The following is a 7,177-nucleotide window of genomic DNA, read 5'->3' as shown; positions in this document are numbered from 1 at the left end:
GACGTCACAGGTACTCCCGGTACTCCTCAGCTGGGACAACTGGCGGCGGCAGCTCAACTCGACACGGAGAGGGACCGCGACGCCGGTGCATCGTCGCGTGGCGCAAGGTAGGCGTGCAAAAAGAAACACGCACACACCTGCACCCGCACGTTGCGTGTTCAGCGTTCAACTTGTCTTGTTTCAAATTGAAGCGCTTCCGGGAGGTCGCTGCTGCCCGTTGTCGGCGCTGACCGCAGCCGAACATATGATTGCAAACTTTGACTTAAACTAGAAGCTCTCGCGTGGCGATTAAATAAAGCGAGGAGCTTGTGTCTTTGGGTTTATTGTTTTTTCCAACGCAGTTTGGTGTATTTGCCACGTTTTCTCTGCAAAAGGTGAAGAAGCCCCCACCCATCCCCCCTATTAAGCAACACGTTATGACTAGTGTCACACCAGTGTCATGGCGGAGCTCTGCCAAATTTGTCATACACATGCATTGGTGTCAACTGTGGGCTGCTTCACAGTTCTGGGGTTGGAGGTTACAATCCACATCCTCAAAACATGCATGTTGGATTAATTGAAGACTTAATTGTTCATAGGTGTGAATGCGACCATGAATGCTTGTTATGCTTGCAATTAAATGCCCTGCGATTGATTGGTGACCAGTCCAGAGTGCACACACACATCTGCGCTCCATCTCTCCTGTTATTGCACGTTCTCCCTGTGCTCTTCTCAAATCCCCCAAAATGTTAGATTAATCGAAGGCAATAGCTCATTTGCAAGGATTCGGGCTTTTACTGTTGAGGTGCCCTTGAGCAAGGCGCCGTGCTCACTCCCCCAGCTCAAGAGATGTAGCACAGTTTGTGTGCCCTTTAACGCTGACATCGCTCCTTGCATGTGTGTGATTTGGTTCTGTGTGTAACACAAAATATATAGTACAGCCAATGTAAATTGATGAGGGATTCTAATCCGTATACAATGTTTTTGTACTTGTCAGTAGGTGTGAATGTGACTGGGAATGTTGGTTTTCTATATGTGCCCGTTGATTGGCTGGCGACTAGTCCAGAGTGGACCCTAAATCAGCTAGGATAGTTGTATGTAGCTCACCAGCAACCCTAATGAGGACAATCTCTATAGAAAATGGATGGATTGTATACCTTTAGTCCATTTATATGTATCGCTGACTCCTATTATTAAGTAATTGCACCTTGATGTGGTTCTCTTTGTATACAGTCCCCTCCAAAATGATTGGAGTGGCAAAGTCAATTCCTTTGTTTTTGTTGTGTAATGAAGACATTTGGGTTTCAGATCAGAAGATGAATGAGACAAAAGTCCAGAGTTCCAGCTTTTATTTCGTCATATTTTCATTTAGATGTGTTAAACAACTCAGGGCAGACCACCTTTTGGTTGAAGCAACCCACTTTTCAAGTGAGCAAAAGTATTGGAACGTGACTGATGGGTGTTTCTAGTTGCTCAAGTGTTGCCTTTTAGAATGATTGCTTAAACGTTAGATAGTGCTTGTTTTTGGCTTTGGGTTTCACCTGTGAAAACTGCATTTGCTGTTCAGCAAACATGAAGACCAGAGAGCTGTCTATGGGAGAAGAGCAAACCATTTTGAAGTGAAGAAACACCCGAAGACAACCGTCAGTGACATCACTGCCAACCTCCACAGGGCAGGGGTGAAGGTATCACAAGCCACTGTTCGAAGAAGACTTCGAGAGAAGAAATATACAGGCCGTACCACAAGATGCAAATCACTCATCAACAAAAAAGGCCAGATTGGAGTTCACAAAGAAGTACAGAGATGAGCCACAAACGTTTTGGAACAAAGTTTCATGGACTGATGAGTCCAAGATTAACCTCTACCAAAGTGATGGAAAGGCCAAAGTATGAAGAAAGAAATGATCTGCAAACTCATCTTTGAAGCATGGTGGAGGTAATGTCAAGGCTTGGGCTTACATGGTCTTCACTTTGCTGCAGCAGCGCTTGTGTCATCTTGGATGAAATTAGTCAAGAAGTCAACATGGGAGACCCTCGCTCTTCTCCACAGTTGTTGTTTGCATGTCTTTTTCCAACTAATGCCTTCAAAGCTGCGTGAGTTCCTGCATTTTTGTGCTGTACTAACCCTAACCGCCTCTTAAAGGCACACATCTACACATAGACACTACAATATGCACAGTATTTCCCATTCATTTTATGAATGGGAAATACTGTGTTTAAAAAAACATCTTTTAATAAGTTTAAATATGTTTAAAGTGCGTGGGAGGGTTAGAAATATCAAATAGAATGTTTTTTTGTTTTACTCTCTCGATCAGACACAACAGATCCCCAGCAATGAACAAGGGTCCACTGTAAAGCAGTAATAGTAGCAAACTGATCGTCAAGTATACCACTAAGATACAACTTGACATAGCTGTATGTTCCCAGCGGGCCTTGAGTTTGACACCCGTGCTCTCAAATGTCTTGATTTACACGGCAAGCGTTCCTGCGGCTGCCCCGCAGGCTTTGGTGTTGAAACAGGCTTCGGCAACTCAGATAAAGGCATATCAGATAAGAGGGAGCAAGGGAGATGGTCTGTCATTGTAATTACAGGCAAACCAGTCCGTCTTCACTGAGCCTAATCTGCCATTCCTCGTGGCTCGTGTCTTAAAGGTTGCATTCCTCTTGTCGTCCCGGCCTCCCCCACTTCTCCTCCTCCTGTCTGTACTTTGCGAATACCTCAGGAGCGTAAATGTGCACACAGGGCAAGTTTGTGGCAGTTCCTGTAGATGATGTGCATTGTTTTGTGGTCATCGTTCTTGATCACGCAACAAAGCGCTTTTAGTGGTAAGGTGGAGCTAGAACCAATGCTGTGTGCAAGGTGTGTAATGGTATGCCAAAAATCACGGGTTGGTTCGTGCCTTACCGTTTGGTTCACATTAAATGACATTTGAAATGAAATGCTCACAGTAAATTTCTCAATAAATCAAGATGCACACAATTACAGCTCAAATCTTTTTTTTTTTAACTGGAACACCAATTGACAGTAACAGTTTGAACACTGTTAATTATTGTGATATAAAAAATAGTAAATAAAATAAAGCTATATGTTCTGTGTGGGAACTTGGTGCATGAAATAAACACAAGCACCTGTAAAATCTAGCATTAATGATGATGGAGACCATTTAAAGCAATTCATTCAGCGTCGCACAATGTCGCAATTTTCCTTTTGCTCAGTTCCTTGACGAGTTACGTTCTGTCACACTGTTATGATGTACATCGTTTACAATATTGTACAATCTACAGACCGTGACATGAAAAAATCAGGGTGTACAATTACAAACCGAACTGTACTACTTGGCAAGAATTATCATCCCAGACTTTTGGTATTATTGTAAATATGCCAGATAACAGACAATTCCATGTTCAATTCTGTCAACCATGCTCAAGTTTGGATCATTAAATCCTTATCGGTTTTGCACTGAGCATTATAAAATGGTTTAATCGTTAGTTAAGAATTCATCAATTGTGTGAAATTAACTATCCTGAAACAATTGAATTCCTTGACTGCAACCAACGGAGTAACTGTTGATTCAGTCTTAGCGGGTTTGTTAGAAGAATATTTTTTTTAGTCGAGGTAAATCCATGCATACCTCCGGGCTACGCTATTCTGATCAATATAGTATATCATTAACATATGAACAACACAAAACAATCAATTGTTAATTTTCCCAACTGAAACATTTCATGAAATTCCCTAGTTTTCACTGCAGGATGGCATTTGTTAATAACATGATAGCATTTAACTTGTCAATAACAAGCACAATTGCATGGATGCTGTTTGGTGACATGACATTTTTTAAATAAGCATTGCAATCCACCGTATTTCTTTAAAAGGTGCCTTTTGTTGTTCTTCTATTCCAAATTCTGGAAATGATAATTCTCTGTCTACCAATTAAGATTCCACCGGTGACTGCTATCCCGACAACTGAAAGCTGGCCCAAAAATTTGGATGCTTCCCCCCCCCCAAAAAAGTGACCTAAAAGTGAATCAATTACCCTTTGAAATGATTCTTGACTGGCCCAAAAAAAGTAACTGTAAGAGCAAAACCTCCACTAGGGAGAGACTCGGGGTTAAGTGCTTCTATGAAGGTTAGCGCTATCATGCGAGCACACGCTTGTAGGAGGGTCAGCTGAACGTTTGTTGGGTGGCCTAACTACAGCAAGAGCGTGCTGTCCTAGAGGACAGGGGCTGGAAGGGTCAGGGACTCTGAACGCTGACCATCTGGCCCATTGGTGGTGGTGGTGGTGGTGGTGGTGGGAGGGGGGTTTCCTCGCTGCCTCAGTGGCCGTCTTTGTTCCCTGCAAACAATTGGGACTTAATCTGGGCAGAGATAAGTCAGGGTCCCCGTGAAATCGCTCACCGTAGCAGCTTTTGTCTCTTTAGCCTTGAAGGAGACATCTCTATTAGCTGTGTAGCAAGGGTGGCGGGGGGTCAGGTGTGCCTCAACCCAGCGTCTTAAGTGTTCATTTTTAAAACACGAGTCGTAAGTCGAGTCGACATACTTGTGTCGGGGAGCTGAAATGAGACATGAGAGATTTCGTACAATAGATCGGCCATTTGATGAAAAAGATGATACAGCGTGCAGCTAGAAGCAGTTCGACGCAGCTGTAGAAGGACAGAGATGCTACTGTTGGAAAGCTCACCCCTAAGAACATAGGGTTTGACCTTCTGTTCAAATGTTATTTCCAACTATGAGTATCCACTGGCCGCCTACTCTTGTCCAGTCCATATTTATTTCTTCCAATAATAATGAGCGCCCTCATTATTTTTCTCTTTTTAGCAAGACTCCAATTCACACCGGTTTGATAATTCTCCCAGGAAAAGCTCTAAATGACGAGGTGACATCCATTGTTGCCCTCGGTTATTGTCTCCAAGGGAACCGCTGTGTTTATTTTCCCTTTATTATTCTCTTGCTCCTATTTAGAAGAACACATTGGCATCCCACAAACACCACACAATTTATTATGTCTGTTGTGACACGGCAGCGTGCGATGGATCACTGGGATGTGTATTTGGTATCATAACAAAAGTCAGGCATAGGGATGGATTACCACTCCTGCGAGCAACAAGGGAGCTGGGCTGCTGCATCGCCGGGGGATTCAGTTTCTCTGCGAGAGACATTTTTGCATATTGATCCATAAAGGCCAAATCTATTACTCCAAACACCCTCGCTGATTATTAGATGACAAAACAAGCACAAGCAGGGCGGGCAGATGCTCCTCTTCATCCTTTCAGAGGCACTTAGTGCTGCAGTGACCCTCACTGCAGATGGTACAAAGGCTCGCCGGCGAGATTAGCGCTATTGTTGCACGTGTTTTTTCTTTCTTTTTTTTTTTTTGATAGGATGAACAAAACAGGTGGTCCTTCAAGTCCTCATTCATCACTCTGCTTGGGTTTTTGGACATTTTACTTGGTATCGTTCCACCCAAAAAATCCAGACATTAGTTTTTGTGGGCACGTTTTTCACAAATGCACCAGCTGAAATTAGCAGTGAGGAACCATATTTAATAACATAGGTGGGTGTTGAAAACTATATATTTTAATTGGTAACTTAAGTTGTTAGTCACAAGTACAGATGAAGAAATTAGTTAACCTTTAGTGGGTAGTAGTCACACTTGAGGACATTAGCTTTTTCATTGGGTAGGAAACCATATTTGATAACCTGCAGTGGGTATTCAAAAGTACACATTAGCTTTTTATTAATTGGCCAGACAGTGATAATTGATTCATGAAATCAGTATTCAAAAGTACATGTGAAGACTTTAACCTTTGATTGGGAATTGGACCAAATTTGATGATTAAAGCCTGACCAAAAAGTAGATAATGGAAATTGGTTATTTGGTTGGAATATTAGTGTTTGTACAGTATAATACGGTATGTTGTGGTTAAATTTTGCCAATACAGTACATCTCATGCAGACATTAGGTGTGTTTTTTGGGCAAAGAACCATATTTGGTGGGTATCGATGACTTTAAAAAATAGATATCACAACGCTATCAGTCTTGCAGTGTAGTCAATTAATCGTCAAGCATCGACGTTTGCTTTATGGTTTAGTAGAGCATGTCACAACTGATGTGTGAGATGTTTTCCACCTGGATCAACACGCTTGTAAACTTTTAACCAGAGGTCAAGAATGCAAGGAACACTGCGTTCCTCATGTCGCAACAGACCCTATTGGTAGAAGTTCTCGGTGTCAACATTTTCCCCTCATACGGAGCCAGGAACTAAATGGGCTGCTCATGACAACTCCTGCAAGACTTCGTTTCCAGCGATATTGGCCGATATGCCATGCGGAGCGTCCAAGGTTGTCCGTTGAAGCGTGAACGTGGAGGCGAGGCGCTGATAAGGTTCGAAGGGGAGGATGAGGAGGGACCACAATGGACTGGAGGTTGAAACACGTGTGGGAGCGATGAAGCTGCAGCGGCAGCTGGACCTGGGCTAGCGGCCAGTTTCGCTGAGGCTTTTTGAGCCAAAACATGTTGTACTGTATGATGACGAATGACACAGTCGACAATTGGATCATTAAAGGCAGTTCCACAAAGGCCCAAGCCCCTCTCCCGGCTGAAAGGAGATGTCAAAAGGTCTGTGACCTTTTCCATTTATGTGCATTGATCCCTCCGGGGGGGAGCGTGGCAGGGGGGTGCCCCCCTGAAGCCCCAGCACCAAACCATCAGCTGTTATATCTTAGTTTCACCTGCAGGAAGTCGCTTTATTTGGTTCCATCAGCCCCCCATTGTTTAGCACTTCAGTTATTAGCCAATTCATCCATTCCGAGCAGCGGTTTGTCATTTTGGAAACGCAGTCGATGACTTTTATGATGGTAAAGTGAGGGTGGAGCAGGGGGAGGAAAGTGTTCTCCATCTTCAGTGGCAATCTTAGCAGGATCTAGCATATTATTCAATTGAATAGTTGGTGATTACATGATGTGGTGTGACTGATGAATGAAGAATAAATGTTAAGATCAATGCGATCCAATATCTAGATGGAGATGATATAGATAGATAAATATATACGATCCAAAATCCAAAAAGAGATGATACAATACAGATATATGATATGATGGGATACGATAAGATGTACACGTAGCTACAGAAGGTGGAAAAGATACGACACTGATAGTTACAATATGATAGACGGAGATGATACAATACCGATT

The 7,177-nt window shown here is 43.0% G+C and overlaps 1 protein-coding gene across 1 annotated transcript in view; it reads left to right on the top strand.

Moving 5' to 3' along the window:
* Nucleotides 1–7,177, top strand: part of greb1l (GREB1 like retinoic acid receptor coactivator) — a 57,302-nt gene continuing 50,125 nt past the window's right edge. The window contains exon 1 of the mRNA XM_061694662.1: nucleotides 1–107. The gene's annotated coding sequence lies outside the window, so the exon portion shown is untranslated. The remainder of the gene's footprint in view (nucleotides 108–7,177) is intronic.

This window comes from Phycodurus eques, chromosome 13 (genome assembly GCF_024500275.1).
Source record: "Phycodurus eques isolate BA_2022a chromosome 13, UOR_Pequ_1.1, whole genome shotgun sequence".
NCBI classification, from domain to species: Eukaryota; Metazoa; Chordata; class Actinopteri; order Syngnathiformes; family Syngnathidae; genus Phycodurus; species Phycodurus eques.
Note: the sequence above shows the minus strand (reverse complement) of the source record. Positions and strands in the feature narration are given on the sequence as shown.